Here is a 26117-nt window from a genome sequence, read left to right as displayed (position 1 = left end):
GGAAAAACAAAAAGGGCAACACACAGCCAGCCGGGCGACAGCCCATCATCTTCCATAGGCTGCTCCATGTTCTGGTCCATCCTGCTGCCAGATCGTCACTTACACTTCCAGCTCCCCAGAAGGGGGCCGTCCATGGCCACAATATTCAAATGAGGGCCACCTCCCAACCAACCACAGGATTCAGTCTCCCACTGAAAGCCCACCCCCCACTCATTCTGCTGTTCAACCAAATGAAGGAAGCCCCAGCAAGCTGGAGCATGCAAAAATTGCCACAAAACTCAGTTTTGCTCCTCTCCACGGAAATCTTTAGTAAAAGGCGAAAGATTTTTACGTTCTGAAGAGAAGCCAGACTATACTGGGCAAGGGCCTCCTCCCGACCTACCGCCATGGCCGCAGCCCTCCCTTGGCCCAGGGAGACCACCTAGAAGAGGCTGCGGCCTTTGGGGATGAAAAAACAAAAAGGGCAACACACAGCCAGCCGGGCGACAGCCCATCATCTTCCATAGGCTGCTCCATGTTCTGGTCCATCCTGCTGCCAGAGCGTCACTTACACTTCCAGCTCCCCAGAAGGGGGCCGTCCATGGCCACAATATTCAAATGAGGGCCACCTCCCAACCAACCACAGGATTCAGTCTCCCACTGAAAGCCCACCCCCCACTCATTCTGTTGTTCAACCAAATGAAGGAAGCCCCAGCAAGCTGGAGCATGCAAAAATTGCCACAAAACTCAGTTTTGCTCCTCTCCACGGAAATCTTTAGTAAAAGGCGAAAGATTTTTACGTTCTGAAGAGAAGCCAGAGTATACTGGGCAAGGGCCTCCTCCCGACCTACCGCCATGGCCGCAGCCCTCCCTTGGCCCAGGGAGACCACCTAGAAGAGGCTGCGGCCTTTGGGGATGGAAAAACAAAAAGGGCAACACACAGCCAGCCGGGCGACAGCCCATCATCTTCCATAGGCTGCTCCATGTTCTGGTCCATCCTGCTGCCAGAGCGTCACTTACACTTCCAGCTCCCCAGAAGGGGACCGTCCATGGCCACAATATTCAAATGAGGGCCACCTCCCAACCAACCACAGGATTCAGCCTCCCACTGAAAGCCCACCCCCCACTCATTCTGCTGTTCAACCAAATGAAGGAAGCCCCAGCAAGCTGGAGCATGCAAAAATTGCCACAAAACTCAGTTTTGCTCCTCTCCACGGAAATCTTTAGTAAAAGGCGAAAGATTTTTACGTTCTGAAGAGAAACCAGAGTATACTGGGCAAGGGCCTCCTCCCGACCTACCGCCATGGCCGCAGCCCTCCCTTGGCCCAGGGAGACCACCTAGAAGAGGCTGCGGCCTTTGGGGATGGAAAAACAAAAAGGGCAACACACAGCCAGCCAGGCGACAGCCCATCATCTTCCATAAGCTGCTCCATGTTCTGGTCCATCCTGCTGCCAGAGCGTCACTTACACTTCCAGCTCCCCAGAAGGGGGCCGTCCATGGCCACAATATTCAAATGAGGGCCACCTCCCAACCAACCACAGGATTCAGTCTCCCACTGAAAGCCCACCCCCCACTCATTCTGTTGTTCAACCAAATGAAGGAAGCCCCAGCAAGCTGGAGCATGCAAAAATTGCCACAAAACTCAGTTTTGCTCCTCTCCACGGAAATCTTTAGTAAAAGGCGAAAGATTTTTACGTTCTGAAGAGAAGCCAGAGTATACTGGGCAAGGGCCTCCTCCCGACCTACCGCCATGGCCGCAGCCTTCCCTTGGCCCAGGGAGACCACCTAGAAGAGGCTGCGGCCTTTGGGGATGGAAAAACAAAAAGGGCAACACACAGCCAGCCGGGCGACAGCCCATCATCTTCCATAGGCTGCTCCATGTTCTGGTCCATCCTGCTGCCAGAGCGTCACTTACACTTCCAGCTCCCCAGAAGGGGGCCGTCCATGGCCACAATATTCAAATGAGGGCCACCTCCCAACCAACCACAGGATTCAGTCTCCCACTGAAAGCCCACCCCCCACTCATTCTGTTGTTCAACCAAATGAAGGAGGCCCCAGCAAGCTGGAGCATGCAAAAATTGCCACAAAACTCAGTTTTGCTCCTCTCCACGGAAATCTTTAGTAAAAGGCGAAAGATTTTTACGTTCTGAAGAGAAGCCAGAGTATACTGGGCAAGGGCCTCCTCCCGACCTACCGCCATGGCCGCAGCCCTCCCTTGGCCCAGGGAGACCACCTAGAAGAGGCTGCGGCCTTTGGGGATGGAAAAACAAAAAGGGCAACACACAGCCAGCCGGGCGACAGCCCATCATCTTCCATAGGCTGCTCCATGTTCTGGTCCATCCTGCTGCCAGAGCGTCACTTACACTTCCAGCTCCCCAGAAGGGGGCCGTCCATGGCCACAATATTCAAATGAGGGCCACCTCCCAACCAACCACAGGATTCAGTCTCCCACTGAAAACCCACCCCCCACTCATTCTGTTGTTCAACCAAATGAAGGAAGCCCCAGCAAGCTGGAGCATGCAAAAATTGCCACAAAACTCAGTTTTGCTCCTCTCCACAGAAATCTTTAGTAAAAGGCGAAAGATTTTTACGTTCTGAAGAGAAGCCAGAGTATACTGGGCAAGGGCCTCCTCCCGACCTACCGCCATGGCCGCAGCCCTCCCTTGGCCCAGGGAGACCACCTAGAAGAGGCTGCGGCCTTTGGGGATGGAAAAACAAAAAGGGCAACACACAGCCAGCCGGGCGACAGCCCATCATCTTCCATAGGCTGCTCCATGTTCTGGTCCATCCTGCTGCCAGAGCGTCACTTACACTTCCAGCTCCCCAGAAGGGGGCCGTCCATGGCCACAATATTCAAATGAGGGCCACCTCCCAACCAACCACAGGATTCAGTCTCCCACTGAAAGCCCACCCCCCACTCATTCTGTTGTTCAACCAAATGAAGGAAGCCCCAGCAAGCTGGAACATGCAAAAATTGCCACAAAACTCAGTTTTGCTCCTCTCCACGAAAAACTTTAGTAAAAGGCGAAAGATTTTTACGTTCTGAAGAGAAGCCAGAGTATACTGGGCAAGGGCCTCCTCCCGACCTACCGCCATGGCCGCAGCCCTCCCTTGGCCCAGGGAGACCACCTAGAAGAGGCTGCGGCCTTTGGGGTTGGAAAAACAAAAAGGGCAACACACAGCCAGCCGGGCGACAGCCCATCATCTTCCATAGGCTGCTCCATGTTCTGGTCCATCCTGCTGCCAGAGCGTCACTTACACTTCCAGCTCCCCAGAAGGGGGCCGTCCATGGCCACAATATTCAAATGAGGGCCACCTCCCAACCAACCACAGGATTCAGTCTCCCACTGAAAGCCCACCCCCCACTCATTCTGTTGTTCAACCAAATGAAGGAAGCCCCAGCAAGCTGGAGCATGCAAAAATTGCCACAAAACTCAGTTTTGCTCCTCTCCACGGAAATCTTTAGTAAAAGGCGAAAGATTTTTACGTTCTGAAGAGAAGCCAGAGTATACTGGGCAAGGGCCTCCTCCCGACCTACCGCCATGGCCGCAGCCTTCCCTTGGCCCAGGGAGACCACCTAGAAGAGGCTGCGGCCTTTGGGGATGGAAAAACAAAAAGGGCAACACACAGCCAGCCGGGCGACAGCCCATCATCTTCCATAGGCTGCTCCATGTTCTGGTCCATCCTGCTGCCAGAGCGTCACTTACACTTCCAGCTCCCCAGAAGGGGGCCGTCCATGGCCACAATATTCAAATTAGGGCCACCTCCCAACCAACCACAGGATTCAGTCTCCCACTGAAAGCCCACCCCCCACTCATTCTGTTGTTCAACCAAATGAAGGAGGCCCCAGCAAGCTGGAGCATGCAAAAATTGCCACAAAACTCAGTTTTGCTCCTCTCCACGGAAATCTTTAGTAAAAGGCGAAAGATTTTTACGTTCTGAAGAGAAGCCAGAGTATACTGGGCAAGGGCCTCCTCCCGACCTACCGCCATGGCCGCAGCCCTCCCTTGGCCCAGGGAGACCACCTAGAAGAGGCTGCGGCCTTTGGGGTTGGAAAAACAAAAAGGGCAACACACAGCCAGCCGGGCGACAGCCCATCATCTTCCATAGGCTGCTCCATGTTCTGGTCCATCCTGCTGCCAGAGCGTCACTTACACTTCCAGCTCCCCAGAAGGGGGCCGTCCATGGCCACAATATTCAAATGAGGGCCACCTCCCAACCAACCACAGGATTCAGTCTCCCACTGAAAGCCCACCCCCCACTCATTCTGTTGTTCAACCAAATGAAGAAAGCCCCAGCAAGCTGGAGCATGCAAAAATTGCCACAAAACTCAGTTTTGCTCCTCTCCACGGAAATCTTTAGTAAAAGGCGAAAGATTTTTACGTTCTGAAGAGAAGCCAGAGTATACTGGGCAAGGGCCTCCTCCCGACCTACCGCCATGGCCGCAGCCCTCCCTTGGCCCAGGGAGACCACCTAGAAGAGGCTGCGGCCTTTGGGGATGGAAAAACAAAAAGGGCAACACACAGCCAGCCGGGCGACAGCCCATCATCTTCCATAGGCTGCTCCATGTTCTGGTCCATCCTGCTGCCAGAGCGTCACTTACACTTCCAGCTCCCCAGAAGGGGGCCGTCCATGGCCACAATATTCAAATGAGGGCCACCTCCCAACCAACCACAGGATTCAGTCTCCCACTGAAAGCCCACCCCCCACTCATTCTGTTGTTCAAGCAAATGAAGGAAGCCCCAGCAAGCTGGAGCATGCAAAAATTACCACAAAACTCAGTTTTGCTCCTCTCCACGGAAATCTTTAGTAAAAGGCGAAAGATTTTTACGTTCTGAAGAGAAGCCAGAGTATACTGGGCAAGGGCCTCCTGCCGACCTACCGCCATGGCCGCAGCCCTCCCTTGGCCCAGGGAGACCACCTAGAAGAGGCTGCGGCCTTTGGGGATGGAAAAACAAAAAGGGCAACACACAGCCAGCCGGGCGACAGCCCATCATCTTCCATAGGCTGCTCCATGTTCTGGTCCATCCTGCTGCCAGAGCGTCACTTTCACTTCCAGCTCCCCAGAAGGGGGCCGTCCATGGCCACAATATTCAAAGGAGGGCCACCTCCCAACCAACCACAGGATTCAGTCTCCCACTGAAAGCCCACCCCCCACTCATTCTGTTGTTCAACCAAATGAAGGAAGCCCCAGCAAGTTGGAGCATGCAAAAATTGCCACAAAACTCAGTTTTGCTCCTCTCCACGGAAATCTTTAGTAAAAGGCGAAAGATTTTTACGTTCTGAAGAGAAGCCAGAGTATACTGGGCAAGGGCCTCCTCCCGACCTACCGCCATGGCCGCAGCCCTCCCTTGGCCCAGGGAGACCACCTAGAAGAGGCTGCGGCCTTTGGGGATGGAAAAACAAAAAGGGCAACACACAGCCAGCCGGGCGACAGCCCATCATCTTCCATAGGCTGCTCCATGTTCTGGTCCATCCTGCTGACAGAGCGTCACTTACACTTCCAGCTCCCCAGAAGGGGGCCGTCCATGGCCACAATATTCAAATGAGGGCCACCTCCCAACCAACCACAGGATTCAGTCTCCCACTGAAAGCCCACCCCCCACTCATTCTGTTGTTCAACCAAATGAAGCCCCAGCAAGCTGGAGCATGCAAAAATTGCCACAAAACTCAGTTTTGCTCCTCTCCACAGAAATCTTTAGTAAAAGGCGAAAGATTTTTACGTTCTGAAGAGAAGCCAGAGTATACTGGGCAAGGGCCTCCTCCCGACCTACCGCCATGGCCGCAGCCCTCCCTTGGCCCAGGGAGACCACCTAGAAGAGGCTGCGGCCTTTGGGGATGGAAAAACAAAAAGGGCAACACACAGCCAGCCGGGCGACAGCCCATCATCTTCCATAGGCTGCTCAATGTTCTGGTCCATCCTGCTGCCAGAGCGTCACTTATACTTCCAGCTCCCCAGAAGGGGGCCATCCATGGCCACAATATTCAAATGAGAGCCACCTCCCAACCAACCACAGGATTCAGTCTCCCACTGAAAGCCCACCCCCCACTCATTCTGTTGTTCAACCAAATGAAGGAAGCCCCAGCAAGCTGGAGCATGCAAAAATTGCCACAAAACTCAGTTTTGCTCCTCTCCACGGAAATCTTTAGTAAAAGGCGAAAGATTTTTACGTTCTGAAGAGAAGCCAGAGTATACTGGGCAAGGGCCTCCTCCCGACCTACCGCCATGGCCGCAGCCCTCCCTTGGCCCAGGGAGACCACCTAGAAGAGGCTGCGGCCTTTGGGGATGGAAAAACAAAAAGGGCAACACACAGCCAGCCGGGCGACAGCCCATCATCTTCCATAGGCTGCTCCATGTTCTGGTCCATCCTGCTGCCAGAGCGTCACTTACACTTCCAGCTCCCCAGAAGGGGGCCGTCCATGGCCACAATATTCAAATGAGGGCCACCTCCCAACCAACCACAGGATTCAGTCTCCCACTGAAAGCCCACCCCCCACTCATTCTGTTGTTCAACCAAATGAAGGAAGCCCCAGCAAGCTGGAGCATGCAAAAATTGCCACAAAACTCAGTTTTGCTCCTCTCCACGGAAATCTTTAGTAAAAGGCGAAAGATTTTTACGTTCTGAAGAGAAGCCAGAGTATACTGGGCAAGGGCCTCCTCCCGACCTACCGCCATGGCCGCAGCCCTCCCTTGGCCCAGGGAGACCACCTAGAAGAGGCTGCGGCCTTTGGGGATGGAAAAACAAAAAGGGCAACACACAGCCAGCCGGGCGACAGCCCATCATCTTCCATAGGCTGCTCCATGTTCTGGTCCATCCTGCTGCCAGAGCGTCACTTACACTTCCAGCTCCCCAGAAGGGGGCCGTCCATGGCCACAATATTCAAAGGAGGGCCACCTCCCAACCAACCACAGGATTCAGTCTCCCACTGAAAGCCCACCCCCCACTCATTCTGTTGTTCAACCAAATGAAGGAAGCCCCAGCAAGTTGGAGCATGCAAAAATTGCCACAAAACTCAGTTTTGCTCCTCTCCGCGGAAATCTTTAGTAAAAGGCGAAAGATTTTTACGTTCTGAAGAGAAGCCAGAGTATACTGGGCAAGAGCCTCCTCCCGACCTACCGCCATGGCCGCAGCCCTCCCTTGGCCCAGGGAGACCACCTAGAAGAGGCTGCGGCCTTTGGGGATGGAAAAACAAAAAGGGCAACACACAGCCAGCCGGGCGACAGCCCATCATCTTCCATAGGCTGCTCCATGTTCTGGTCCATCCTGCTGCCAGAACGTCACTTACACTTCCGGCTCCCCAGAAGGGGGCCGTCCATGGCCACAATATTCAAATGAGGGCCACCTCCCAACCAACCACAGGATTCAGTCTCCCACTGAAAGCCCACCCCCCACTCATTCTGTTGTTCAACCAAATGAAGGAAGCCCCAGCAAGCTGGAGCATGCAAAAATTGCCACAAAACTCAGTTTTGCTCCTCTCCACGGAAATCTTTAGTAAAAGGCGAAAGATTTTTACGTTCTGAAGAGAAGCCAGAGTATACTGGGCAAGGGCCTCCTCCCGACCTACCGCCATGGCCGCAGCCCTCCCTTGGCCCAGGGAGACCACCTAGAAGAGGCTGCGGCCTTTGGGGATGGAAAAACAAAAAGGGCAACACACAGCCAGCCGGGCGACAGCCCATCATCTTCCATAGGCTGCTCCATGTTCTGGTCCATCCTGCTGCCAGAGCGTCACTTACACTTCCAGCTCCCCAGAAGGGGGCCGTCCATGGCCACAATATTCAAAGGAGGGCCACCTCCCAACCAACCACAGGATTCAGTCTCCCACTGAAAGCCCACCCCCCACTCATTCTGTTGTTCAACCAAATGAAGGAAGCCCCAGCAAGCTGGAGCATGCAAAAATTGCCACAAAACTCAGTTTTGCTCCTCTCCACGGAAATCTTTAATAAAAGGCGAAAGATTTTTACGTTCTGAAGAGAAGCCAGAGTATACTGGGCAAGGGCCTCCTCCCGACCTACCGCCATGGCCGCAGCCCTCCCTTGGCCCAGGGAGACCACCTAGAAGAGGCTGCGACCTTTGGGGATGGAAAAACAAAAAGGGCAACACACAGCCAGCCGGGCGACAGCCCATCATCTTCCATAGGCTGCTCCATGTTCTGGTCCATCCTGCTGCCAGAGCGTCACTTACACTTCCAGCTCCCCAGAAGGGGGCCGTCCATGGCCACAATATTCAAATGAGGGCCACCTCCCAACCAACCACAGGATTCAGTCTCCCACTGAAAGCCCACCCCCCACTCATTCTGTTGTTCAACCAAATGAAGGTAGCCCCAGCAAGCTGGAGCATGCAAAAATTGCCACAAAACTCAGTTTTGCTCCTCTCCACGGAAATCTTTAGTAAAAGGCGAAAGATTTTTACGTTCTGAAGAGAAGCCAGAGTATACTGGGCAAGGGCCTCCTCCCGACCTACCGCCATGGCCGCAGCCCTCCCTTGGCCCAGGGAGACCACCTAGAAGAGGCTGCGGCCTTTGGGGATGGAAAAACAAAAAGGGCAACACACAGCCAGCCGGGCGACAGCCCATCATCTTCCATAGGCTGCTCCATGTTCTGGTCCATCCTGCTGCCAGAGCGTCACTTACACTTCCAGCTCCCCAGAAGGGGGCCGTCCATGGCCACAATATTCAAATGAGGGCCACCTCCCAACCAACCACAGGATTCAGTCTCCCACTGAAAGCCCACCCCCCACTCATTCTGTTGTTCAACCAAATGAAGGAAGCCCCAGCAAGCTGGAGCATGCAAAAATTGCCACAAAACTCAGTTTTGCTCCTCTCCACGGAAATCTTTAGTAAAAGGCGAAAGATTTTTACGTTCTGAAGAGAAGCCAGAGTATACTGGGCAAGGGCCTCCTCCCGACCTACCGCCATGGCCGCAGCCCTCCCTTGGCCCAGGGAGACCACCTAGAAGAGGCTGCGGCCTTTGGGGATGGAAAAACAAAAAGGGCAACACACAGCCAGCCGGGCGACAGCCCATCATCTTCCATAGGCTGCTCCATGTTCTGGTCCATCCTGCTGCCAGAGCGTCACTTACACTTCCAGCTCCCCAGAAGGGGGCCGTCCATGGCCACAAAATTCAAATGAGGGCCACCTCCCAACCAACCACAGGATTCAGTCTCCCACTGAAAGCCCACCCCCCACTCATTCTGTTGTTCAACCAAATGAAGGAAGCCCCAGCAAGCTGGAGCATGCAAAAATTGCCACAAAACTCAGTTTTGCTCCTCTCCACGGAAATCTTTAGTAAAAGGCGAAAGATTTTTACGTTCTGAAGAGAAGCCAGAGTATACTGGGCAAGGGCCTCCTCCCGACCTACCGCCATGGCCGCAGCCCTCCCTTGGCCCAGGGAGACCACCTAGAAGAGGCTGCGGCCTTTGGGGATGGAAAAACAAAAAGGGCAACACACAGCCAGCCGGGCGACAGCCCATCATCTTCCATAGGCTGCTCCATGTTCTGGTCCATCCTGCTGCCAGAGCGTCACTTACACTTCCAGCTCCCCAGAAGGGGGCCGTCCATGGCCACAATATTCAAATGAGGGCCACCTCCCAACCAACCACAGGATTCAGTCTCCCACTGAAAGCCCACCCCCCACTCATTCTGTTGTTCAAACAAATGAAGGAAGCCCCAGCAAGCTGGAGCATGCAAAAATTGCCACAAAACTCAGTTTTGCTCCGCTCCACAGAAATCTTTAATAAAAGGAGAAAGATTTTTACGTTCTGAAGAGAAGCCAGAGTATACTGGGCAAGGGCCTTCTCCCGACCTACCGCCATGGCCGAAGCCCTCCCTTGGCCCAGGGAGACCACCTAGAAGAGGCTGCGGCCTTTGGGGATGGAAAAACAAAAAGGGCAACACACAGCCAGCCGGGCGACAGCCCATCATTTTCCATAGGCTGCTCCATGTTCTGGTCCATCCTGCTGCCAGAGCGTCACTTACACTTCCAGCTCCCCAGAAGGGGGCCGTCCATGGCCACAATATTCAAATGAGAGCCACCTCCCAACCAACCACAGGATTCAGTCTCCCACTGAAAGCCCACCCCCCACTCATTCTGTTGTTCAACCAAATGAAGGAAGCCCCAGCAAGCTGGAGCATGCAAAAATTGCCACAAAACTCAGTTTTGCTCCTCTCCACGGAAATCTTTAGTAAAAGGCGAAAGATTTTTACGTTCTGAAGAGAAGCAGAGTATACTGGGCAAGGGCCTCCTCGCGACCTACCGTCATGGCCGCAGCCCTCCCTTGGCCCAGGGAGACCACCTAGAAGAGGCTGCGGCCTTTGGGGATGGAAAAACAAAAAGGGCAACACACAGCCAGCCGGGCGACAGCCCATCATCTTCCATAGGCTGCTCCATGTTCTGGTCCATCCTGCTGCCAGAGCGTCACTTACACTTCCAGCTCCCCAGAAGGGGGCCGTCCATGGCCACAATATTCAAATGAGGGCCACCTCCCAACCAACCACAGGATTCAGTCTCCCACTGAAAGCCCACCCCCCACTCATTCTGTTGTTCAACCAAATGAAGGAAGCCCCAGCAAGCTGGAGCATGCAAAAATTGCCACAAAACTCAGTTTTTCTCCTCTCCACGGAAATCTTTAATAAAAGGCGAAAGATTTTTACGTTCTGAAGAGAAGCCAGAGTATACTGGGCAAGGGCCTCCTCCCGACCTACCGCCATGGCCGCAGCCCTCCCTTGGCCCAGGGAGACCACCTAGAAGAGGCTGCGGCCTTTGGGGATGGAAAAACAAAAAGGGCAACACACAGCCAGCCGGGCGACAGCCCATCATCTTCCATAGGCTGCTCCATGTTCTGGTCCATCCTGCTGCCAGAGCGTCACTTACACTTCCAGCTCCCCAGAAGGGGGCCGTCCATGGCCACAATATTCAAATGAGGGCCACCTCCCAACCAACCACAGGATTCAGTCTCCCACTGAAAGCCCACCCCCCACTCATTCTGTTGTTCAACCAAATGAAGGAAGCCCCAGCAAGCTGGAGCATGCAAAAATTGCCACAAAACTCAGTTTTGCTCCTCTCCACGGAAATCTTTAGTAAAAGGCGAAAGATTTTTACGTTCTGAAGAGAAGACAGAGTATACTGGGCAAGGGCCTCCTCCCGACCTACCGCCATGGCCGCAGCCCTCCCTTGGCCCAGGGAGACCACCTAGAAGAGGCTGCGGCCTTTGGGGATGGAAAAACAAAAAGGGCAACACACAGCCAGCCGGGCGACAGCCCATCATCTTCCATAGGCTGCTCCATGTTCTGGTCCATCCTGCTGCCAGAGCGTCACTTACACTTCCAGCTCCCCAGAAGGGGGCCGTCCATGGCCACAATATTCAAATGAGGGCCACCTCCCAACCAACCACAGGATTCAGTCTCCCACTGAAAGCCCACCCCCCACTCATTCTGTTGTTCAACCAAATGAAGGAAGCCCCAGCAAGCTGGAGCATGCAAAAATTGCCACAAAACTCAGTTTTGCTCCTCTCCACGGAAATCTTTAGTAAAAGGCGAAAGATTTTTACATTCTGAAGAGAAGCCAGAGTATACTGGGCAAGGGCCTCCTCCCGACCTACCGCCATGGCCGCAGCCCTCCCTTGGCCCAGGGAGACCACCTAGAAGAGGCTGCGGCCTTTGGGGATGGAAAAACAAAAAGGGCAACACACAGCCAGCCGGGCGACAGCCCATCATCTTCCATAGGCTGCTCCATGTTCTGGTCCATCCTGCTGCCAGAGCGTCACTTACACTTCCAGCTCCCCAGAAGGGGGCCGTCCATGGCCACAAAATTCAAATGAGGGCCACCTCCCAACCAACCACAGGATTCAGTCTCCCACTGAAAGCCCACCCCCCACTCATTCTGTTGTTCAACCAAATGAAGGAAGCCCCAGCAAGCTGGAGCATGCAAAAATTGCCACAAAACTCAGTTTTGCTCCTCTCCACGGAAATCTTTAGTAAAAGGCGAAAGATTTTTACGTTCTGAAGAGAAGCCAGAGTATACTGGGCAAGGGCCTCCTCCCGACCTACCGCCATGGCCGCAGCCCTCCCTTGGCCCAGGGAGACCACCTAGAAGAGGCTGCGGCCTTTGGGGATGGAAAAACAAAAAGGGCAACACACAGCCAGCCGGGCGACAGCCCATCATCTTCCATAGGCTGCTCCATGTTCTGGTCCATCCTGCTGCCAGAGCGTCACTTACACTTCCAGCTCCCCAGAAGGGGGCCGTTCATGGCCACAATATTCAAATGAGGGCCACCTCCCAACCAACCACAGGATTCAGTCTCCCACTGAAAGCCCACCCCCCACTCATTCTGTTGTTCAACCAAATGAAGGAAGCCCCAGCAAGCTGGAGCATGCAAAAATTACCACAAAACTCAGTTTTGCTCCGCTCCACAGAAATCTTTAATAAAAGGCGAAAGATTTTTACGTTCTGAAGAGAAGCCAGAGTATACTGGGCAAGGGCCTTCTCCCGACCTACCGCCATGGCCGCAGCCCTCCCTTGGCCCAGGGAGACCACCTAGAAGAGGCTGCGGCCTTTGGGGATGGAAAAACAAAAAGGGCAACACACAGCCAGCCGGGCGACAGCCCATCATTTTCCATAGGCTGCTCCATGTTCTGGTCCATCCTGCTGCCAGAGCGTCACTTACACTTCCAGCTCCCCAGAAGGGGGCCGTCCATGGCCACAATATTCAAATGAGAGCCACCTCCCAACCAACCACAGGATTCAGTCTCCCACTGAAAGCCCACCCCTCACTCATTCTGTTGTTCAACCAAATGAAGGCAGCCCCAGCAAGCTGGAGCATGCAAAAATTGCCACAAAACTCAGTTTTGCTCCTCTCCACGGAAATCTTTAGTAAAAGGCGAAAGATTTTTACGTTCTGAAGAGAAGCAGAGCATACTGGGCAAGGGCCTCCTCCCGACCTACCGTCATGGCCGCAGCCCTCCCTTGGCCCAGGGAGACCACCTAGAAGAGGCTGCGGCCTTTGGGGATGGAAAAACAAAAAGGGCAACACACAGCCAGCCGGGCGACAGCCCATCATCTTCCATAGGCTGCTCCATGTTCTGGTCCATCCTGCTGCCAGAGCGTCACTTACACTTCCAGCTCCCCAGAAGGGGGCCGTCCATGGCCACAATATTCAAATGAGGGCCACCTCCCAACCAACCACAGGATTCAGTCTCCCACTGAAAGCCCACCCCCCACTCATTCTGTTGTTCAACCAAATGAAGGAAGCCCCAGCAAGCTGGAGCATGCAAAAATTGCCACAAAACTCAGTTTTGCTCCTCTCCACGGAAATCTTTAGTAAAAGGCGAAAGATTTTTACGTTCTGAAGAGAAGCCAGAGTATACTGGGCAAGGGCCTCCTCCCGACCTACCGCCATGGCCGCAGCCCTCCCTTGGCCCAGGGAGACCACCTAGAAGAGGCTGCGGCCTTTGGGGATGGAAAAACAAAAAGGGCAACACACAGCCAGCCGGGCGACAGCCCATCATCTTCCATAGGCTGCTCCATGTTCTGGTCCATCCTGCTGCCAGAGCGTCACTTACACTTCCAGCTCCCCAGAAGGGGGCCGTACATGGCCACAATATTCAAATGAGGGCCACCTCCCAACCAACCACAGGATTCAGTCTCCCACTGAAAGCCCACCCCCCACTCATTCTGTTGTTCAACCAAATGAAGGAAGCCCCAGCAAGCTGGAGCATGCAAAAATTGCCACAAAACTCAGTTTTGCTCCTCTCCACGGAAATCTTTAGTAAAAGGCGAAAGATTTTTACGTTCTGAAGAGAAGCCAGAGTATACTGGGCAAGGGCCTCCTCCCGACCTACCGCCATGGCCGCAGCCCTCCCTTGGCCCAGGGAGACCACCTAGAAGAGGCTGCGGCCTTTGGGGATGGAAAAACAAAAAGGGCAACACACAGCCAGCCGGGCGACAGCCCATCATCTTCCATAGGCTCCTCCATGTTCTGGTCCATCCTGCTGCCAGAGCGTCACTTACACTTCCAGCTCCCCAGAAGGGGGCCGTCCATGGCCACAATATTCAAATGAGGACCACCTCCCAACCAACCACAGGATTCAGTCTCCCACTGAAAGCCCACCCCCCACTCATTCTGTTGTTCAACCAAATGAAGGAAGCCCCAGCAAGCTGGAGCATGCAAAAATTGCCACAAAACTCAGTTTTGCTCCTCTCCACGGAAATCTTTAGTAAAAGGCGAAAGATTTTTACGTTCTGAAGAGAAGCCAGAGTATACTGGGCAAGGGCCTCCTCCCGACCTACCGCCATGGCCGCAGCCCTCCCTTGGCTCAGGGAGACCACCTAGAAGAGGCTGCGGCCTTTGGGGATGGAAAAACAAAAAGGGCAACACACAGCCAGCCGGGCGACAGCCCATCATCTTCCATAGGCTGCTCCATGTTCTGGTCCATCCTGCTGCCAGAGCGTCACTTACACTTCCAGCTCCCCAGAAGGGGGCCGTCCATGGCCACAATATTCAAATGAGGGCCACCTCCCAACCAACCACAGGATTCAGTCTCCCACTGAAAGCCCACCCCCCACTCATTCTGTTGTTCAACCAAATGAAGGAAGCCCCAGCAAGCTGGAGCATGCAAAAATTGCCACAATACTCAGTTTTGCTCCTCTCCACGGAAATCTTTAGTAAAAGGCGAAAGATTTTTACGTTCTGAAGAGAAGCCAGAGTATACTGGGCAAGGGCCTCCTCCCGACCTTCCGCCATGGCCACAGCCCTCCCTTGGCCCAGGGAGACCAACTAGAAGAGGCTGCGGCCTTTGGGGATGGAAAAACAAAAAGGGCAACACACAGCCAGCCGGGCGACAGCCCATCATCTTCCATAGGCTGCTCCATGTTCTGGTCCATCCTGCTGCCAGAGCGTCACTTACACTTCCAGCTCCCCAGAAGGGGGCCGTCCATGGCCACAATATTCAAATGAGGGCCACCTCCCAACCAACCACAGGATTCAGTCTCCCACTGAAAGCCCACCCCCCACTCATTCTGCTGTTCAACCAAATGAAGGAAGCCCCAGCAAGCTGGAGCATGCAAAAATTGCCACAAAACTCAGTTTTGCTCCTCTCCACGGAAATCTTTAGTAAAAGGCGAAAGATTTTTACGTTCTGAAGAAAAGCCAGAGTATACTGGGCAAGGGCCTCCTTCCGACCTACCGCCATGGCCGCAGCCCTCCCTTGGCCCAGGGAGACCACCTAGAAGAGGCTGCGGCCTTTGGGGATGGAAAAACAAAAAGGGCAACACACAGCCAGCCGGGCGACAGCCCATCATCTTCCATAGGCTGCTCCATGTTCTGGTCCATCCTGCTGCCAGAGCGTCACTTACACTTCCAGCTCCCCAGAAGGGGGCCGTCCATGGCCACAATATTCAAATGAGGGCCACCTCCCAACCAACCACAGGATTCAGTCTCCCACTGAAAGCCCACCCCCCACTCATTCTGTTGTTCAACCAAATGAAGGAAGCCCCAGCAAGCTGGAGCATGCAAAAATTGCCACAAAACTCAGTTTTGCTCCTCTCCACGGAAATCTTTAGTAAAAGGCGAAAGATTTTTACGTTCTGAAGAGAAGCCAGAGTATACTGGGCAAGGGCCTCCTCCCGACCTACCGCCATGGCCGCAGCCCTCCCTTGGCCCAGGGAGACCACCTAGAAGAGGCTGCGGCCTTTGGGGATGGAAAAACAAAAAGGGCAACACACAGCCAGCCGGGCGACAGCCCATCATCTTCCATAGGCTGCTCCATGTTCTGGTCCATCCTGCTGCCAGAGCGTCACTTACACTTCCAGCTCCCCAGAAGGGGGCCGTCCATGGCCACAATATTCAAATGAGGGCCACCTCCCAACCAACCACAGGATTCAGTCTCCCACTGAAAGCCCACCCCCCACTCATTCTGTTGTTCAACCAAATGAAGGAAGCCCCAGCAAGCTGGAGCATGCAAAAATTGCCACAAAACTCAGTTTTGCTCCTCTCCACGGAAATCTTTAGTAAAAGGCGAAAGATTTTTACGTTCTGAAGAGAAGCCAGAGTATACTGGGCAAGGGCCTCCTCCCGACCTACCGCCATGGCCGCAGCCCTCCCTTGGCCCAGGGAGACCACCTAGAAGAGGCTGCGGCCTTTGGGGATGGAAAAACAAAAAGGGCAACACACAGCCAGCCGGGCGACAGCCCATCATCTTCCATAGGCTGCTCCATGTTCTGGTCCATCCTGCTGCCAGAGAGTCACTTACACTTCCAGCTCCCCAGAAGGGGGCCGTCCATGGCCACAATATTCAAATGAGGGCCACCTCCCAACCAACCACAGGATTCAGTCTCCCACTGAAAGCCCACCCCCCACTCATTCTGTTGTTCAACCAAATGCAGGAAGCCCCAGCAAGCTGGAGCATGCAAAAATTGCCACAAAACTCAATTTTGCTCCTCTCCACGGAAATCTTTAGTAAAAGGCGAAAGATTTTTACGTTCTGAAGAGAAGCCAGAGTATACTGGGCAAGGGCCTCCTCCCGACCTACCGCCATGGCCGCAGCCCTCCCTTGGCCCAGGGAGACCAACTAGAAGAGGCTGCGGCCTTTGGGGATGGAAAAACAAAAAGGGCAACACACAGCCAGCCGGGCGACAGCCCATCATCTTCCATAGGCTGCTCCATGTTCTGGTCCATCCTGCTGCCAGAGCGTCACTTACACTTCCAGCTCCCCAGAAGGGGGCCGTCCATGGCCACAATATTCAAATGAGGGCCACCTCCCAACCAACCACAGGATTCAGTCTCCCACTGAAAGCCCACCCCAACTCATTCTGTTGTTCAACCAAATGAAGGAAGCCCCAGCAAGCTGGAGCATGCAAAAATTGCCACAAAACTCAGTTTTGCTCCTCTCCACGGAAATCTTTAGTAAAAGGCGAAAGATTTTTACGTTCTGAAGAGAAGCCAGAGTATACTGGGCAAGGGCCTCCTCCCGACCTACCGCCATGGCCGCAGCCCTCCCTTGGCCCAGGGAGACCACCTAGAAGAGGCTGCAGCCTTTGGGGATGGAAAAACAAAAAGGGCAACACACAGCCAGCCGGGCGACAGCCCATCATCTTCCATAGGCTGCTCCATGTTCTGGTCCATCCTGCTGCCAGAGCGTCACTTACACTTCCAGCTCCCCAGAAGGGGGCCGTCCATGGCCACAATATTCAAATGAGGGCCACCTCCCAACCAACCACAGGATTCAGTCTCCCACTGAAAGCCCACCCCCCACTCATTCTGTTGTTCAACCAAATGAAGGAAGCCCCAGCAAGCTGGAGCATGCAAACATTGCCACAAAACTCAGTTTTGCTCCTCTCCACGGAAATCTTTAGTAAAAGGCGAAAGATTTTTACGTTCTGAAGAGAAGCCAGAGTATACTGGGCAAGGGCCTCCTCCCGACCTACCGCCATGGCCGCAGCCCTCCCTTGGCCCAGGGAGCCCACCTAGAAGAGGCTGCGGCCTTTGGGGATGGAAAAACAAAAAGGGCAACACACAGCCAGCCGGGCGACAGCCCATCATCTTCCATAGGCTGCTCCATGTTCTGGTCCATCCTGCTGCCAGAGCGTCACTTACACTTCCAGCTCCCCAGAAGGGGGCCGTCCATGGCCACAATATTCAAATGAGGGCCACCTCCCAACCAACCACAGGATTCAGTCTCCCACTGAAAGCCCACCCCCCACTCATTCTGTTGTTTAACCAAATGAAGGAAGCCCCAGCAAGCTGGAGCATGCAAAAATTGCCACAAAACTCAGTTTTGCTCCTCTCCACGGAAATCTTTAGTAAAAGGCGAAAGATTTTTACGTTCTGAAGAGAAGCCAGAGTATACTGGGCAAGGGCCTCCTCCCGACCTACCGCCATGGCCGCAGCCCTCCCTTGGCCCAGGGAGCCCACCTAGAAGAGGCTGCGGCCTTTGGGGATGGAAAAACAAAAAGGGCCACACACAGCCAGCCGGGCGACAGCCCATCATCTTCCATAGGCTGCTCCATGTTCTGGTCCATCCTGCTGCCAGAGCGTCACTTACACTTCCAGCTCCCCAGAAGGGGGCCGTCCATGGCCACAATATTCAAATGAGGGCCACCTCCCAACCAACCACAGGATTCAGTCTCCCACTGAAAGCCCACCCCCCACTCATTCTGTTGTTCAACCAAATGAAGGAAGCCCCAGCAAGCTGGAGCATGCAAAAATTGCCACAATACTCAGTTTTGCTCCTCTCCACGGAAATCTTTAGTAAAAGGCGAAAGATTTTTACGTTCTGAAGAGAAGCCAGAGTATACTGGGCAAGGGCCTCCTCCCGACCTTCCGCCATGGCCACAGCCCTCCCTTGGCCCAGGGAGACCAACTAGAAGAGGCTGCGGCCTTTGGGGATGGAAAAACAAAAAGGGCAACACACAGCCAGCCGGGCGACAGCCCATCATCTTCCATAGGCTGCTCCATGTTCTGGTCCATCCTGCTGCCAGAGCGTCACTTACACTTCCAGCTCCCCAGAAGGGGGCCGTCCATGGCCACAATATTCAAATGAGGGCCACCTCCCAACCAACCACAGGATTCAGTCTCCCACTGAAAGCCCACCCCCCACTCATTCTGCTGTTCAACCAAATGAAGGAAGCCCCAGCAAGCTGGAGCATGCAAAAATTGCCACAAAACTCAGTTTTGCTCCTCTCCACGGAAATCTTTAGTAAAAGGCGAAAGATTTTTACGTTCTGAAGAAAAGCCAGAGTATACTGGGCAAGGGCCTCCTTCCGACCTACCGCCATGGCCGCAGCCCTCCCTTGGCCCAGGGAGACCACCTAGAAGAGGCTGCGGCCTTTGGGGATGGAAAAACAAAAAGGGCAACACACAGCCAGCCGGGCGACAGCCCATCATCTTCCATAGGCTGCTCCATGTTCTGGTCCATCCTGCTGCCAGAGCGTCACTTACACTTCCAGCTCCCCAGAAGGGGGCCGTCCATGGCCACAATATTCAAATGAGGGCCACCTCCCAACCAACCACAGGATTCAGTCTCCCACTGAAAGCCCACCCCCCACTCATTCTGTTGTTCAACCAAATGAAGGAAGCCCCAGCAAGCTGGAGCATGCAAAAATTGCCACAAAACTCAGTTTTGCTCCTCTCCACGGAAATCTTTAGTAAAAGGCGAAAGATTTTTACGTTCTGAAGAGAAGCCAGAGTATACTGGGCAAGGGCCTCCTCCCGACCTACCGCCATGGCCGCAGCCCTCCCTTGGCCCAGGGAGACCACCTAGAAGAGGCTGCGGCCTTTGGGGATGGAAAAACAAAAAGGGCAACACACAGCCAGCCGGGCGACAGCCCATCATCTTCCATAGGCTGCTCCATGTTCTGGTCCATCCTGCTGCCAGAGCGTCACTTACACTTCCAGCTCCCCAGAAGGGGGCCGTCCATGGCCACAATATTCAAATGAGGGCCACCTCCCAACCAACCACAGGATTCAGTCTCCCACTGAAAGCCCACCCCCCACTCATTCTGTTGTTCAACCAAATGAAGGAAGCCCCAGCAAGCTGGAGCATGCAAAAATTGCCACAAAACTCAGTTTTGCTCCTCTCCACGGAAATCTTTAGTAAAAGGCGAAAGATTTTTACGTTCTGAAGAGAAGCCAGAGTATACTGGGCAAGGGCCTCCTCCCGACCTACCGCCATGGCCGCAGCCCTCCCTTGGCCCAGGGAGACCACCTAGAAGAGGCTGCGGCCTTTGGGGATGGAAAAACAAAAAGGGCAACACACAGCCAGCCGGGCGACAGCCCATCATCTTCCATAGGCTGCTCCATGTTCTGGTCCATCCTGCTGCCAGAGAGTCACTTACACTTCCAGCTCCCCAGAAGGGGGCCGTCCATGGCCACAATATTCAAATGAGGGCCACCTCCCAACCAACCACAGGATTCAGTCTCCCACTGAAAGCCCACCCCCCACTCATTCTGTTGTTCAACCAAATGCAGGAAGCCCCAGCAAGCTGGAGCATGCAAAAATTGCCACAAAACTCAATTTTGCTCCTCTCCACGGAAATCTTTAGTAAAAGGCGAAAGATTTTTACGTTCTGAAGAGAAGCCAGAGTATACTGGGCAAGGGCCTCCTCCCGACCTACCGCCATGGCCGCAGCCCTCCCTTGGCCCAGGGAGACCAACTAGAAGAGGCTGCGGCCTTTGGGGATGGAAAAACAAAAAGGGCAACACACAGCCAGCCGGGCGACAGCCCATCATCTTCCATAGGCTGCTCCATGTTCTGGTCCATCCTGCTGCCAGAGCGTCACTTACACTTCCAGCTCCCCAGAAGGGGGCCGTCCATGGCCACAATATTCAAATGAGGGCCACCTCCCAACCAACCACAGGATTCAGTCTCCCACTGAAAGCCCACCCCAACTCATTCTGTTGTTCAACCAAATGAAGGAAGCCCCAGCAAGCTGGAGCATGCAAAAATTGCCACAAAACTCAGTTTTGCTCCTCTCCACGGAAATCTTTAGTAAAAGGCGAAAGATTTTTACGTTCTGAAGAGAAGCCAGAGTATACTGGGCAAGGGCCTCCTCCCGACCTACCGCCATGGCCGCAGCCCTCCCTTGGCCCAGGGAGACCACCTAGAAGAGGCTGCAGCCTTTGGGGATGGAAAAACAAAAAGGGCAACACACAGCCAGCCGGGCGACAGCCCATCATCTTCCATAGGCTGCTCCATGTTCTGGTCCATCCTGCTGCCAGAGCGTCACTTACACTTCCAGCTCCCCAGAAGGGGGCCGTCCATGGCCACAATATTCAAATGAGGGCCACCTCCCAACCAACCACAGGATTCAGTCTCCCACTGAAAGCCCACCCCCCACTCATTCTGTTGTTCAACCAAATGAAGGAAGCCCCAGCAAGCTGGAGCATGCAAACATTGCCACAAAACTCAGTTTTGCTCCTCTCCACGGAAATCTTTAGTAAAAGGCGAAAGATTTTTACGTTCTGAAGAGAAGCCAGAGTATACTGGGCAAGGGCCTCCTCCCGACCTACCGCCATGGCCGCAGCCCTCCCTTGGCCCAGGGAGCCCACCTAGAAGAGGCTGCGGCCTTTGGGGATGGAAAAACAAAAAGGGCAACACACAGCCAGCCGGGCGACAGCCCATCATCTTCCATAGGCTGCTCCATGTTCTGGTCCATCCTGCTGCCAGAGCGTCACTTACACTTCCAGCTCCCCAGAAGGGGGCCGTCCATGGCCACAATATTCAAATGAGGGCCACCTCCCAACCAACCACAGGATTCAGTCTCCCACTGAAAGCCCACCCCCCACTCATTCTGTTGTTTAACCAAATGAAGGAAGCCCCAGCAAGCTGGAGCATGCAAAAATTGCCACAAAACTCAGTTTTGCTCCTCTCCACGGAAATCTTTAGTAAAAGGCGAAAGATTTTTACGTTCTGAAGAGAAGCCAGAGTATACTGGGCAAGGGCCTCCTCCCGACCTACCGCCATGGCCGCAGCCCTCCCTTGGCCCAGGGAGCCCACCTAGAAGAGGCTGCGGCCTTTGGGGATGGAAAAACAAAAAGGGCCACACACAGCCAGCCGGGCGACAGCCCATCATCTTCCATAGGCTGCTCCATGTTCTGGTCCATCCTGCTGCCAGAGCGTCACTTACACTTCCAGCTCCCCAGAAGGGGGCCGTCCATGGCCACAATATTCAAATGAGGGCCACCTCCCAACCAACCACAGGATTCAGTCTCCCACTGAAAGCCCACCCCCCACTCATTCTGTTGTTCAACCAAATGAAGGAAGCCCCAGCAAGCTGAGGCATGCAAAAATTGCCACAAAACTCAGTTTTGCTCCTCTCCACGGAAATCTTTAGTAAAAGGCGAAAGATTTTTACGTTCTGAAAAGAAGCCAGAGTATACTGGGCAAGGGCCTCCTCCCGACCTACCGCCATGGCCGCAGCCCTCCCTTGGCCCAGGGAGACCACCTAGAAGAGGCTGCGGCCTTTGGGGATGGAAAAACAAAAAGGGCAACACACAGCCAGCCGGGCGACAGCCCATCATCTTCCATAGGCTGCTCCATGTTCTGGTCCATCCTGCTGCCAGAGCGTCACTTACACTTCCAGCTCCCCAGAAGGGGGCCGTCCATGGCCACAATATTCAAATGAGGGCCACCTCCCAACCAACCACAGGATTCAGTCTCCCACTGAAAGCCCACCCCCCACTCATTCTGTTGTTCAACCAAATGAAGGAAGCCCCAGCAAGCTGGAGCATGCAAAAATTGCCACAAAACTCAGTTTTGCTCCTCTCCACGGAAATCTTTAGTAAAAGGCGAAAGATTTTAACGTTCTGAAGAGAAGCCAGAGTATACTGGGCAAGGGCCTCCTCCCGACCTACCGCCACGGCCGCAGCCCTCCCTTGGCCCAGGGAGACCACCTAGAAGAGGCTGCGGCCTTTGGGGATGGAAAAACAAAAAGGGCAACACACAGCCAGCCGGGCGACAGCCCATCATCTTCCATAGGCTGCTCCATGTTCTGGTCCATCCTGCTGCCAGAGCGTCACTTACACTTCCAGCTCCCCAGAAGAGGGCCGTCCATGGCCACAATATTCAAATGAGGGCCACCTCCCAACCAACCACAGGATTCAGTCTCCCACTGAAAGCCCACCCCCCACTCATTCTGTTGTTCAACCAAATGAAGGAAACCCCAGCAAGCTGGAGCATGCAAAAATTGCCACAAAACTCAGTTTTGCTCCTCTCCACGGAAATCTTTAGTAAAATGCGAAAGGTTTTTACGTTCTGAAGAGAAGCCAGAGTATACTGGGCAAGGGCCTCCTCCCGACCTACCGCCATGGCCGCAGCCCTCCCTTGGCCCAGGGAGACCACCTAGAAGAGGCTGCGGCCTTTGGGGATGGAAAAACAAAAAGGGCAACACACAGCCAGCCGGGCGACAGCCCATCATCTTCCATAGGCTGCTCCATGTTCTGGTCCATCCTGCTGCCAGAGCGTCACTTAAACTTCCAGCTCCCCAGAAGGGAGCCGTCCATGGCCACAATATTCAAATGAGGGCCACCTCCCAACCAACCACAGGATTCAGTCTCCCACTGAAAGCCCACCCCCCACTCATTCTGTTGTTCAACCAAATGAAGGAAGCCCCAGCAAGCTGGAGCATGCAAAAATTGCCACAAAACTCAGTTTTGCTCCTCTCCACGGAAATCTTTAGTAAAAGGCGAAAGATTTTTACGTTCTGAAGAGAAGCCAGAGTATACTGGGCAAGGGCCTCCTCCCGACCTACCGCCATGGCCGCAGCCCTCCCTTGGCCCAGGGAGACCACCTAGAAGAGGCTGCAGCCTTTGGGGATGGAAAAACAAAAAGGGCAACACACAGCCAGCCGGGCGACAGCCCATCATCTTCCATAGGCTGCTCCATGTTCTGGTCCATCCTGCTGCCAGAGCGTCACTTACACTTCCAGCTCCCCAGAAGGGGGCCGTCCATGGCCACAATATTCAAATGAGGGCCACCTCCCAACCAACCACAGGATTCAGTCTCCCACTGAAAGCCCACCCCCCACTCATTCTGTTGTTCAACCAAATGAAGGAAGCCCCAGCAAGCTGGAGCATGCAAACATTGCCACAAAACTCAGTTTTGCTCCTCTCCACGGAAATCTTTAGTAAAAGGCGAAAGATTTTTACGTTCTGAAGAGAAGCCAGAGTATACTGGGCAAGGGCCTCCTCCCGACCTACCGCCATGGCCGCAGCCCTCCCTTGGCCCAGGGAGCCCACCTAGAAGAGGCTGCGGCCTTTGGGGATGGAAAAACAAAAAGGGCAACACACAGCCAGCCGGGCGACAGCCCATCATCTTCCATAGGCTGCTCCATGTTCTGGTCCATCCTGCTGCCAGAGCGTCACTTACACTTCCAGCTCCCCAGAAGGGGGCCGTCCATGGCCACAATATTCAAATGAGGGCCACCTCCCAACCAACCACAGGATTCAGTCTCCCACTGAAAGCCCACCCCCCACTCATTCTGTTGTTTAACCAAATGAAGGAAGCCCCAGCAAGCTGGAGCATGCAAAAATTGCCACAAAACTCAGTTTTGCTCCTCTCCACGGAAATCTTTAGTAAAAGGCGAAAGATTTTTACGTTCTGAAGAGAAGCCAGAGTATACTGGGCAAGGGCCTCCTCCCGACCTACCGCCATGGCCGCAGCCCTCCCTTGGCCCAGGGAGCCCACCTAGAAGAGGCTGCGGCCTTTGGGGATGGAAAAACAAAAAGGGCAACACACAGACAGCCGGGCGACAGCCCATCATCTTCCATAGGCTGCTCCATGTTCTGGTCCATCCTGCTGCCAGAGCGTCACTTACACTTCCAGCTCCCCAGAAGGGGGCCGTCCATGGCCACAATATTCAAATGAGGGCCACCTCCCAACCAACCACAGGATTCAGTCTCCCACTGAAAGCCCACCCCCCACTCATTCTGTTGTTCAACCAAATGAAGGAAGCCCCAGCAAGCTGAGGCATGCAAAAATTGCCACAAAACTCAGTTTTGCTCCTCTCCACGGAAATCTTTAGTAAAAGGCGAAAGATTTTTACGTTCTGAAAATAAGCCAGAGTATACTGGGCAAGGGCCTCCTCCCGACCTACCGCCATGGCCGCAGCCCTCCCTTGGCCCAGGGAGACCACCTAGAAGAGGCTGCGGCCTTTGGGGATGGAAAAACAAAAAGGGCAACACACAGCCAGCCGGGCGACAGCCCATCATCTTCCATAGGCTGCTCCATGTTCTGGTCCATCCTGCTGCCAGAGCGTCACTTACACTTCCAGCTCCCCAGAAGGGGGCCGTCCATGGCCACAATATTCAAATGAGGGCCACCTCCCAACCAACCACAGGATTCAGTCTCCCACTGAAAGCCCACCCCCCACTCATTCTGTTGTTCAACCAAATGAAGGAAGCCCCAGCAAGCTGGAGCATGCAAAAATTGCCACAAAACTCAGTTTTGCTCCTCTCCACGGAAATCTTTAGTAAAAGGCGAAAGATTTTAACGTTCTGAAGAGAAGCCAGAGTATACTGGGCAAGGGCCTCCTCCCGACCTACCGCCACGGCCGCAGCCCTCCCTTGGCCCAGGGAGACCACCTAGAAGAGGCTGCGGCCTTTGGGGATGGAAAAACAAAAAGGGCAACACACAGCCAGCCGGGCGACAGCCCATCATCTTCCATAGGCTGCTCCATGTTCTGGTCCATCCTGCTGCCAGAGCGTCACTTACACTTCCAGCTCCCCAGAAGGGGGCCGTCCATGGCCACAATATTCAAATGAGGGCCACCTCCCAACCAACCACAGGATTCAGTCTCCCACTGAAAGCCCACCCCCCACTCATTCTGTTGTTTAACCAAATGAAGGAAGCCCCAGCAAGCTGGAGCATGCAAAAATTGCCACAAAACTCAGTTTTGCTCCTCTCCACGGAAATCTTTAGTAAAAGGCGAAAGATTTTTACGTTCTGAAGAGAAGCCAGAGTATACTGGGCAAGGGCCTCCTCCCGACCTACCGCCATGGCCGCAGCCCTCCCTTGGCCCAGGGAGCCCACCTAGAAGAGGCTGCGGCCTTTGGGGATGGAAAAACAAAAAGGGCAACACACAGCCAGCCGGGCGACAGCCCATCATCTTCCATAGGCTGCTCCATGTTCTGGTCCATCCTGCTGCCAGAGCGTCACTTACACTTCCAGCTCCCCAGAAGGGGGCCGTCCATGGCCACAATATTCAAATGAGGGCCACCTCCCACCCAACCACAGGATTCAGTCTCCCACTGAAAGCCCACCCCCCACTCATTCTGTTGTTCAACCAAATGAAGGAAGCCCCAGCAAGCTGAGGCATGCAAAAATTGCCACAAAACTCAGTTTTGCTCCTCTCCACGGAAATCTTTAGTAAAAGGCGAAAGATTTTTACGTTCTGAAAAGAAGCCAGAGTATACTGGGCAAGGGCCTCCTCCCGACCTACCGCCATGGCCGCAGCCCTCCCTTGGCCCAGGGAGACCACCTAGAAGAGGCTGCGGCCTTTGGGGATGGAAAAACAAAAAGGGCAACACACAGCCAGCCGGGCGACAGCCCATCATCTTCCATAGGCTGCTCCATGTTCTGGTCCATCCTGCTGCCAGAGCGTCACTTACACTTCCAGCTCCCCAGAAGGGGGCCGTCCATGGCCACA

At 54.3% G+C, this 26117-nt stretch overlaps 58 non-coding genes across 58 annotated transcripts; all 58 read right to left on the bottom strand.

Moving 5' to 3' along the window:
* Window positions 1–238: 238 nt before the first annotated feature.
* Window positions 239–354, bottom strand: LOC141260238 (U5 spliceosomal RNA). The gene has a single exon (XR_012318996.1). It is a non-coding gene; the product is annotated as a U5 spliceosomal RNA (small nuclear RNA).
* Window positions 355–686: 332 nt separating this feature from the next.
* LOC141260924 (U5 spliceosomal RNA) lies at window positions 687–802 on the bottom strand. The gene has a single exon (XR_012319639.1). It is a non-coding gene; the product is annotated as a U5 spliceosomal RNA (small nuclear RNA).
* A 332-nt stretch (window positions 803–1134) lies between these two features.
* Window positions 1135–1250, bottom strand: LOC141259704 (U5 spliceosomal RNA). Its single transcript, XR_012318474.1, has one exon. It is a non-coding gene; the product is annotated as a U5 spliceosomal RNA (small nuclear RNA).
* Window positions 1251–1582: 332 nt separating this feature from the next.
* LOC141260923 (U5 spliceosomal RNA) lies at window positions 1583–1698 on the bottom strand. Its single transcript, XR_012319638.1, has one exon. It is a non-coding gene; the product is annotated as a U5 spliceosomal RNA (small nuclear RNA).
* A 332-nt stretch (window positions 1699–2030) lies between these two features.
* Window positions 2031–2146, bottom strand: LOC141259782 (U5 spliceosomal RNA). Its single transcript, XR_012318550.1, has one exon. It is a non-coding gene; the product is annotated as a U5 spliceosomal RNA (small nuclear RNA).
* Window positions 2147–2478: 332 nt separating this feature from the next.
* On the bottom strand, window positions 2479–2594 carry LOC141260033 (U5 spliceosomal RNA). Its single transcript, XR_012318795.1, has one exon. It is a non-coding gene; the product is annotated as a U5 spliceosomal RNA (small nuclear RNA).
* Window positions 2595–2926: 332 nt separating this feature from the next.
* Window positions 2927–3042, bottom strand: LOC141260497 (U5 spliceosomal RNA). The gene has a single exon (XR_012319247.1). It is a non-coding gene; the product is annotated as a U5 spliceosomal RNA (small nuclear RNA).
* Window positions 3043–3374: 332 nt separating this feature from the next.
* LOC141260922 (U5 spliceosomal RNA) lies at window positions 3375–3490 on the bottom strand. Its single transcript, XR_012319637.1, has one exon. It is a non-coding gene; the product is annotated as a U5 spliceosomal RNA (small nuclear RNA).
* Window positions 3491–3822: 332 nt separating this feature from the next.
* LOC141259780 (U5 spliceosomal RNA) lies at window positions 3823–3938 on the bottom strand. Its single transcript, XR_012318548.1, has one exon. It is a non-coding gene; the product is annotated as a U5 spliceosomal RNA (small nuclear RNA).
* Window positions 3939–4270: 332 nt separating this feature from the next.
* On the bottom strand, window positions 4271–4386 carry LOC141260920 (U5 spliceosomal RNA). Its single transcript, XR_012319636.1, has one exon. It is a non-coding gene; the product is annotated as a U5 spliceosomal RNA (small nuclear RNA).
* Window positions 4387–4718: 332 nt separating this feature from the next.
* Window positions 4719–4834, bottom strand: LOC141259950 (U5 spliceosomal RNA). Its single transcript, XR_012318715.1, has one exon. It is a non-coding gene; the product is annotated as a U5 spliceosomal RNA (small nuclear RNA).
* A 332-nt stretch (window positions 4835–5166) lies between these two features.
* Window positions 5167–5282, bottom strand: LOC141260833 (U5 spliceosomal RNA). Its single transcript, XR_012319554.1, has one exon. It is a non-coding gene; the product is annotated as a U5 spliceosomal RNA (small nuclear RNA).
* A 328-nt stretch (window positions 5283–5610) lies between these two features.
* LOC141260032 (U5 spliceosomal RNA) lies at window positions 5611–5726 on the bottom strand. The gene has a single exon (XR_012318794.1). It is a non-coding gene; the product is annotated as a U5 spliceosomal RNA (small nuclear RNA).
* A 332-nt stretch (window positions 5727–6058) lies between these two features.
* LOC141260919 (U5 spliceosomal RNA) lies at window positions 6059–6174 on the bottom strand. Its single transcript, XR_012319635.1, has one exon. It is a non-coding gene; the product is annotated as a U5 spliceosomal RNA (small nuclear RNA).
* A 332-nt stretch (window positions 6175–6506) lies between these two features.
* LOC141260918 (U5 spliceosomal RNA) lies at window positions 6507–6622 on the bottom strand. The gene has a single exon (XR_012319634.1). It is a non-coding gene; the product is annotated as a U5 spliceosomal RNA (small nuclear RNA).
* A 332-nt stretch (window positions 6623–6954) lies between these two features.
* Window positions 6955–7070, bottom strand: LOC141259992 (U5 spliceosomal RNA). The gene has a single exon (XR_012318755.1). It is a non-coding gene; the product is annotated as a U5 spliceosomal RNA (small nuclear RNA).
* A 332-nt stretch (window positions 7071–7402) lies between these two features.
* Window positions 7403–7518, bottom strand: LOC141260917 (U5 spliceosomal RNA). The gene has a single exon (XR_012319633.1). It is a non-coding gene; the product is annotated as a U5 spliceosomal RNA (small nuclear RNA).
* A 332-nt stretch (window positions 7519–7850) lies between these two features.
* LOC141260172 (U5 spliceosomal RNA) lies at window positions 7851–7966 on the bottom strand. The gene has a single exon (XR_012318931.1). It is a non-coding gene; the product is annotated as a U5 spliceosomal RNA (small nuclear RNA).
* A 332-nt stretch (window positions 7967–8298) lies between these two features.
* LOC141260916 (U5 spliceosomal RNA) lies at window positions 8299–8414 on the bottom strand. The gene has a single exon (XR_012319632.1). It is a non-coding gene; the product is annotated as a U5 spliceosomal RNA (small nuclear RNA).
* A 332-nt stretch (window positions 8415–8746) lies between these two features.
* On the bottom strand, window positions 8747–8862 carry LOC141260914 (U5 spliceosomal RNA). Its single transcript, XR_012319630.1, has one exon. It is a non-coding gene; the product is annotated as a U5 spliceosomal RNA (small nuclear RNA).
* Window positions 8863–9194: 332 nt separating this feature from the next.
* LOC141260913 (U5 spliceosomal RNA) lies at window positions 9195–9310 on the bottom strand. Its single transcript, XR_012319629.1, has one exon. It is a non-coding gene; the product is annotated as a U5 spliceosomal RNA (small nuclear RNA).
* Window positions 9311–9642: 332 nt separating this feature from the next.
* Window positions 9643–9758, bottom strand: LOC141260580 (U5 spliceosomal RNA). Its single transcript, XR_012319324.1, has one exon. It is a non-coding gene; the product is annotated as a U5 spliceosomal RNA (small nuclear RNA).
* A 332-nt stretch (window positions 9759–10090) lies between these two features.
* Window positions 10091–10205, bottom strand: LOC141260176 (U5 spliceosomal RNA). Its single transcript, XR_012318935.1, has one exon. It is a non-coding gene; the product is annotated as a U5 spliceosomal RNA (small nuclear RNA).
* Window positions 10206–10537: 332 nt separating this feature from the next.
* Window positions 10538–10653, bottom strand: LOC141260425 (U5 spliceosomal RNA). The gene has a single exon (XR_012319178.1). It is a non-coding gene; the product is annotated as a U5 spliceosomal RNA (small nuclear RNA).
* A 332-nt stretch (window positions 10654–10985) lies between these two features.
* Window positions 10986–11101, bottom strand: LOC141259984 (U5 spliceosomal RNA). The gene has a single exon (XR_012318748.1). It is a non-coding gene; the product is annotated as a U5 spliceosomal RNA (small nuclear RNA).
* Window positions 11102–11433: 332 nt separating this feature from the next.
* On the bottom strand, window positions 11434–11549 carry LOC141259811 (U5 spliceosomal RNA). Its single transcript, XR_012318579.1, has one exon. It is a non-coding gene; the product is annotated as a U5 spliceosomal RNA (small nuclear RNA).
* Window positions 11550–11881: 332 nt separating this feature from the next.
* Window positions 11882–11997, bottom strand: LOC141260912 (U5 spliceosomal RNA). Its single transcript, XR_012319628.1, has one exon. It is a non-coding gene; the product is annotated as a U5 spliceosomal RNA (small nuclear RNA).
* A 332-nt stretch (window positions 11998–12329) lies between these two features.
* On the bottom strand, window positions 12330–12445 carry LOC141260516 (U5 spliceosomal RNA). The gene has a single exon (XR_012319265.1). It is a non-coding gene; the product is annotated as a U5 spliceosomal RNA (small nuclear RNA).
* A 332-nt stretch (window positions 12446–12777) lies between these two features.
* LOC141260331 (U5 spliceosomal RNA) lies at window positions 12778–12892 on the bottom strand. The gene has a single exon (XR_012319088.1). It is a non-coding gene; the product is annotated as a U5 spliceosomal RNA (small nuclear RNA).
* A 332-nt stretch (window positions 12893–13224) lies between these two features.
* Window positions 13225–13340, bottom strand: LOC141260911 (U5 spliceosomal RNA). Its single transcript, XR_012319627.1, has one exon. It is a non-coding gene; the product is annotated as a U5 spliceosomal RNA (small nuclear RNA).
* Window positions 13341–13672: 332 nt separating this feature from the next.
* On the bottom strand, window positions 13673–13788 carry LOC141260910 (U5 spliceosomal RNA). Its single transcript, XR_012319626.1, has one exon. It is a non-coding gene; the product is annotated as a U5 spliceosomal RNA (small nuclear RNA).
* Window positions 13789–14120: 332 nt separating this feature from the next.
* LOC141260909 (U5 spliceosomal RNA) lies at window positions 14121–14236 on the bottom strand. Its single transcript, XR_012319625.1, has one exon. It is a non-coding gene; the product is annotated as a U5 spliceosomal RNA (small nuclear RNA).
* Window positions 14237–14568: 332 nt separating this feature from the next.
* LOC141261046 (U5 spliceosomal RNA) lies at window positions 14569–14684 on the bottom strand. The gene has a single exon (XR_012319756.1). It is a non-coding gene; the product is annotated as a U5 spliceosomal RNA (small nuclear RNA).
* A 332-nt stretch (window positions 14685–15016) lies between these two features.
* Window positions 15017–15132, bottom strand: LOC141259841 (U5 spliceosomal RNA). Its single transcript, XR_012318609.1, has one exon. It is a non-coding gene; the product is annotated as a U5 spliceosomal RNA (small nuclear RNA).
* Window positions 15133–15464: 332 nt separating this feature from the next.
* LOC141260908 (U5 spliceosomal RNA) lies at window positions 15465–15580 on the bottom strand. The gene has a single exon (XR_012319624.1). It is a non-coding gene; the product is annotated as a U5 spliceosomal RNA (small nuclear RNA).
* Window positions 15581–15912: 332 nt separating this feature from the next.
* LOC141260907 (U5 spliceosomal RNA) lies at window positions 15913–16028 on the bottom strand. The gene has a single exon (XR_012319623.1). It is a non-coding gene; the product is annotated as a U5 spliceosomal RNA (small nuclear RNA).
* Window positions 16029–16360: 332 nt separating this feature from the next.
* Window positions 16361–16476, bottom strand: LOC141261053 (U5 spliceosomal RNA). The gene has a single exon (XR_012319763.1). It is a non-coding gene; the product is annotated as a U5 spliceosomal RNA (small nuclear RNA).
* Window positions 16477–16807: 331 nt separating this feature from the next.
* On the bottom strand, window positions 16808–16923 carry LOC141260906 (U5 spliceosomal RNA). The gene has a single exon (XR_012319622.1). It is a non-coding gene; the product is annotated as a U5 spliceosomal RNA (small nuclear RNA).
* Window positions 16924–17255: 332 nt separating this feature from the next.
* On the bottom strand, window positions 17256–17371 carry LOC141259991 (U5 spliceosomal RNA). Its single transcript, XR_012318754.1, has one exon. It is a non-coding gene; the product is annotated as a U5 spliceosomal RNA (small nuclear RNA).
* A 332-nt stretch (window positions 17372–17703) lies between these two features.
* LOC141260904 (U5 spliceosomal RNA) lies at window positions 17704–17819 on the bottom strand. Its single transcript, XR_012319621.1, has one exon. It is a non-coding gene; the product is annotated as a U5 spliceosomal RNA (small nuclear RNA).
* Window positions 17820–18151: 332 nt separating this feature from the next.
* On the bottom strand, window positions 18152–18267 carry LOC141261045 (U5 spliceosomal RNA). The gene has a single exon (XR_012319755.1). It is a non-coding gene; the product is annotated as a U5 spliceosomal RNA (small nuclear RNA).
* A 332-nt stretch (window positions 18268–18599) lies between these two features.
* Window positions 18600–18715, bottom strand: LOC141259840 (U5 spliceosomal RNA). The gene has a single exon (XR_012318608.1). It is a non-coding gene; the product is annotated as a U5 spliceosomal RNA (small nuclear RNA).
* A 332-nt stretch (window positions 18716–19047) lies between these two features.
* Window positions 19048–19163, bottom strand: LOC141260902 (U5 spliceosomal RNA). Its single transcript, XR_012319619.1, has one exon. It is a non-coding gene; the product is annotated as a U5 spliceosomal RNA (small nuclear RNA).
* A 332-nt stretch (window positions 19164–19495) lies between these two features.
* On the bottom strand, window positions 19496–19611 carry LOC141260901 (U5 spliceosomal RNA). Its single transcript, XR_012319618.1, has one exon. It is a non-coding gene; the product is annotated as a U5 spliceosomal RNA (small nuclear RNA).
* A 332-nt stretch (window positions 19612–19943) lies between these two features.
* Window positions 19944–20059, bottom strand: LOC141261042 (U5 spliceosomal RNA). The gene has a single exon (XR_012319752.1). It is a non-coding gene; the product is annotated as a U5 spliceosomal RNA (small nuclear RNA).
* A 331-nt stretch (window positions 20060–20390) lies between these two features.
* LOC141260900 (U5 spliceosomal RNA) lies at window positions 20391–20506 on the bottom strand. The gene has a single exon (XR_012319617.1). It is a non-coding gene; the product is annotated as a U5 spliceosomal RNA (small nuclear RNA).
* Window positions 20507–20838: 332 nt separating this feature from the next.
* LOC141259990 (U5 spliceosomal RNA) lies at window positions 20839–20954 on the bottom strand. Its single transcript, XR_012318753.1, has one exon. It is a non-coding gene; the product is annotated as a U5 spliceosomal RNA (small nuclear RNA).
* Window positions 20955–21286: 332 nt separating this feature from the next.
* LOC141260899 (U5 spliceosomal RNA) lies at window positions 21287–21402 on the bottom strand. The gene has a single exon (XR_012319616.1). It is a non-coding gene; the product is annotated as a U5 spliceosomal RNA (small nuclear RNA).
* Window positions 21403–21734: 332 nt separating this feature from the next.
* Window positions 21735–21850, bottom strand: LOC141259737 (U5 spliceosomal RNA). The gene has a single exon (XR_012318507.1). It is a non-coding gene; the product is annotated as a U5 spliceosomal RNA (small nuclear RNA).
* A 332-nt stretch (window positions 21851–22182) lies between these two features.
* Window positions 22183–22298, bottom strand: LOC141259907 (U5 spliceosomal RNA). Its single transcript, XR_012318674.1, has one exon. It is a non-coding gene; the product is annotated as a U5 spliceosomal RNA (small nuclear RNA).
* Window positions 22299–22630: 332 nt separating this feature from the next.
* Window positions 22631–22746, bottom strand: LOC141260503 (U5 spliceosomal RNA). Its single transcript, XR_012319252.1, has one exon. It is a non-coding gene; the product is annotated as a U5 spliceosomal RNA (small nuclear RNA).
* A 332-nt stretch (window positions 22747–23078) lies between these two features.
* LOC141260898 (U5 spliceosomal RNA) lies at window positions 23079–23194 on the bottom strand. Its single transcript, XR_012319615.1, has one exon. It is a non-coding gene; the product is annotated as a U5 spliceosomal RNA (small nuclear RNA).
* A 332-nt stretch (window positions 23195–23526) lies between these two features.
* Window positions 23527–23642, bottom strand: LOC141259988 (U5 spliceosomal RNA). The gene has a single exon (XR_012318752.1). It is a non-coding gene; the product is annotated as a U5 spliceosomal RNA (small nuclear RNA).
* A 332-nt stretch (window positions 23643–23974) lies between these two features.
* On the bottom strand, window positions 23975–24090 carry LOC141260897 (U5 spliceosomal RNA). The gene has a single exon (XR_012319614.1). It is a non-coding gene; the product is annotated as a U5 spliceosomal RNA (small nuclear RNA).
* A 332-nt stretch (window positions 24091–24422) lies between these two features.
* Window positions 24423–24538, bottom strand: LOC141260379 (U5 spliceosomal RNA). The gene has a single exon (XR_012319135.1). It is a non-coding gene; the product is annotated as a U5 spliceosomal RNA (small nuclear RNA).
* Window positions 24539–24870: 332 nt separating this feature from the next.
* Window positions 24871–24986, bottom strand: LOC141259906 (U5 spliceosomal RNA). Its single transcript, XR_012318673.1, has one exon. It is a non-coding gene; the product is annotated as a U5 spliceosomal RNA (small nuclear RNA).
* A 332-nt stretch (window positions 24987–25318) lies between these two features.
* LOC141260896 (U5 spliceosomal RNA) lies at window positions 25319–25434 on the bottom strand. The gene has a single exon (XR_012319613.1). It is a non-coding gene; the product is annotated as a U5 spliceosomal RNA (small nuclear RNA).
* A 332-nt stretch (window positions 25435–25766) lies between these two features.
* LOC141259736 (U5 spliceosomal RNA) lies at window positions 25767–25882 on the bottom strand. The gene has a single exon (XR_012318506.1). It is a non-coding gene; the product is annotated as a U5 spliceosomal RNA (small nuclear RNA).
* Window positions 25883–26117: the final 235 nt, after the last annotated feature.

This window comes from Phyllobates terribilis, unplaced genomic scaffold, assembly GCF_046119375.1.
Source record: "Phyllobates terribilis strain yellow unplaced genomic scaffold, ASM4611937v1 Scaffold_3__8_contigs__length_932513732, whole genome shotgun sequence".
NCBI classification, from domain to species: Eukaryota; Metazoa; Chordata; class Amphibia; order Anura; family Dendrobatidae; genus Phyllobates; species Phyllobates terribilis.
This window is presented reverse-complemented; position numbering and strand designations above follow the sequence as displayed.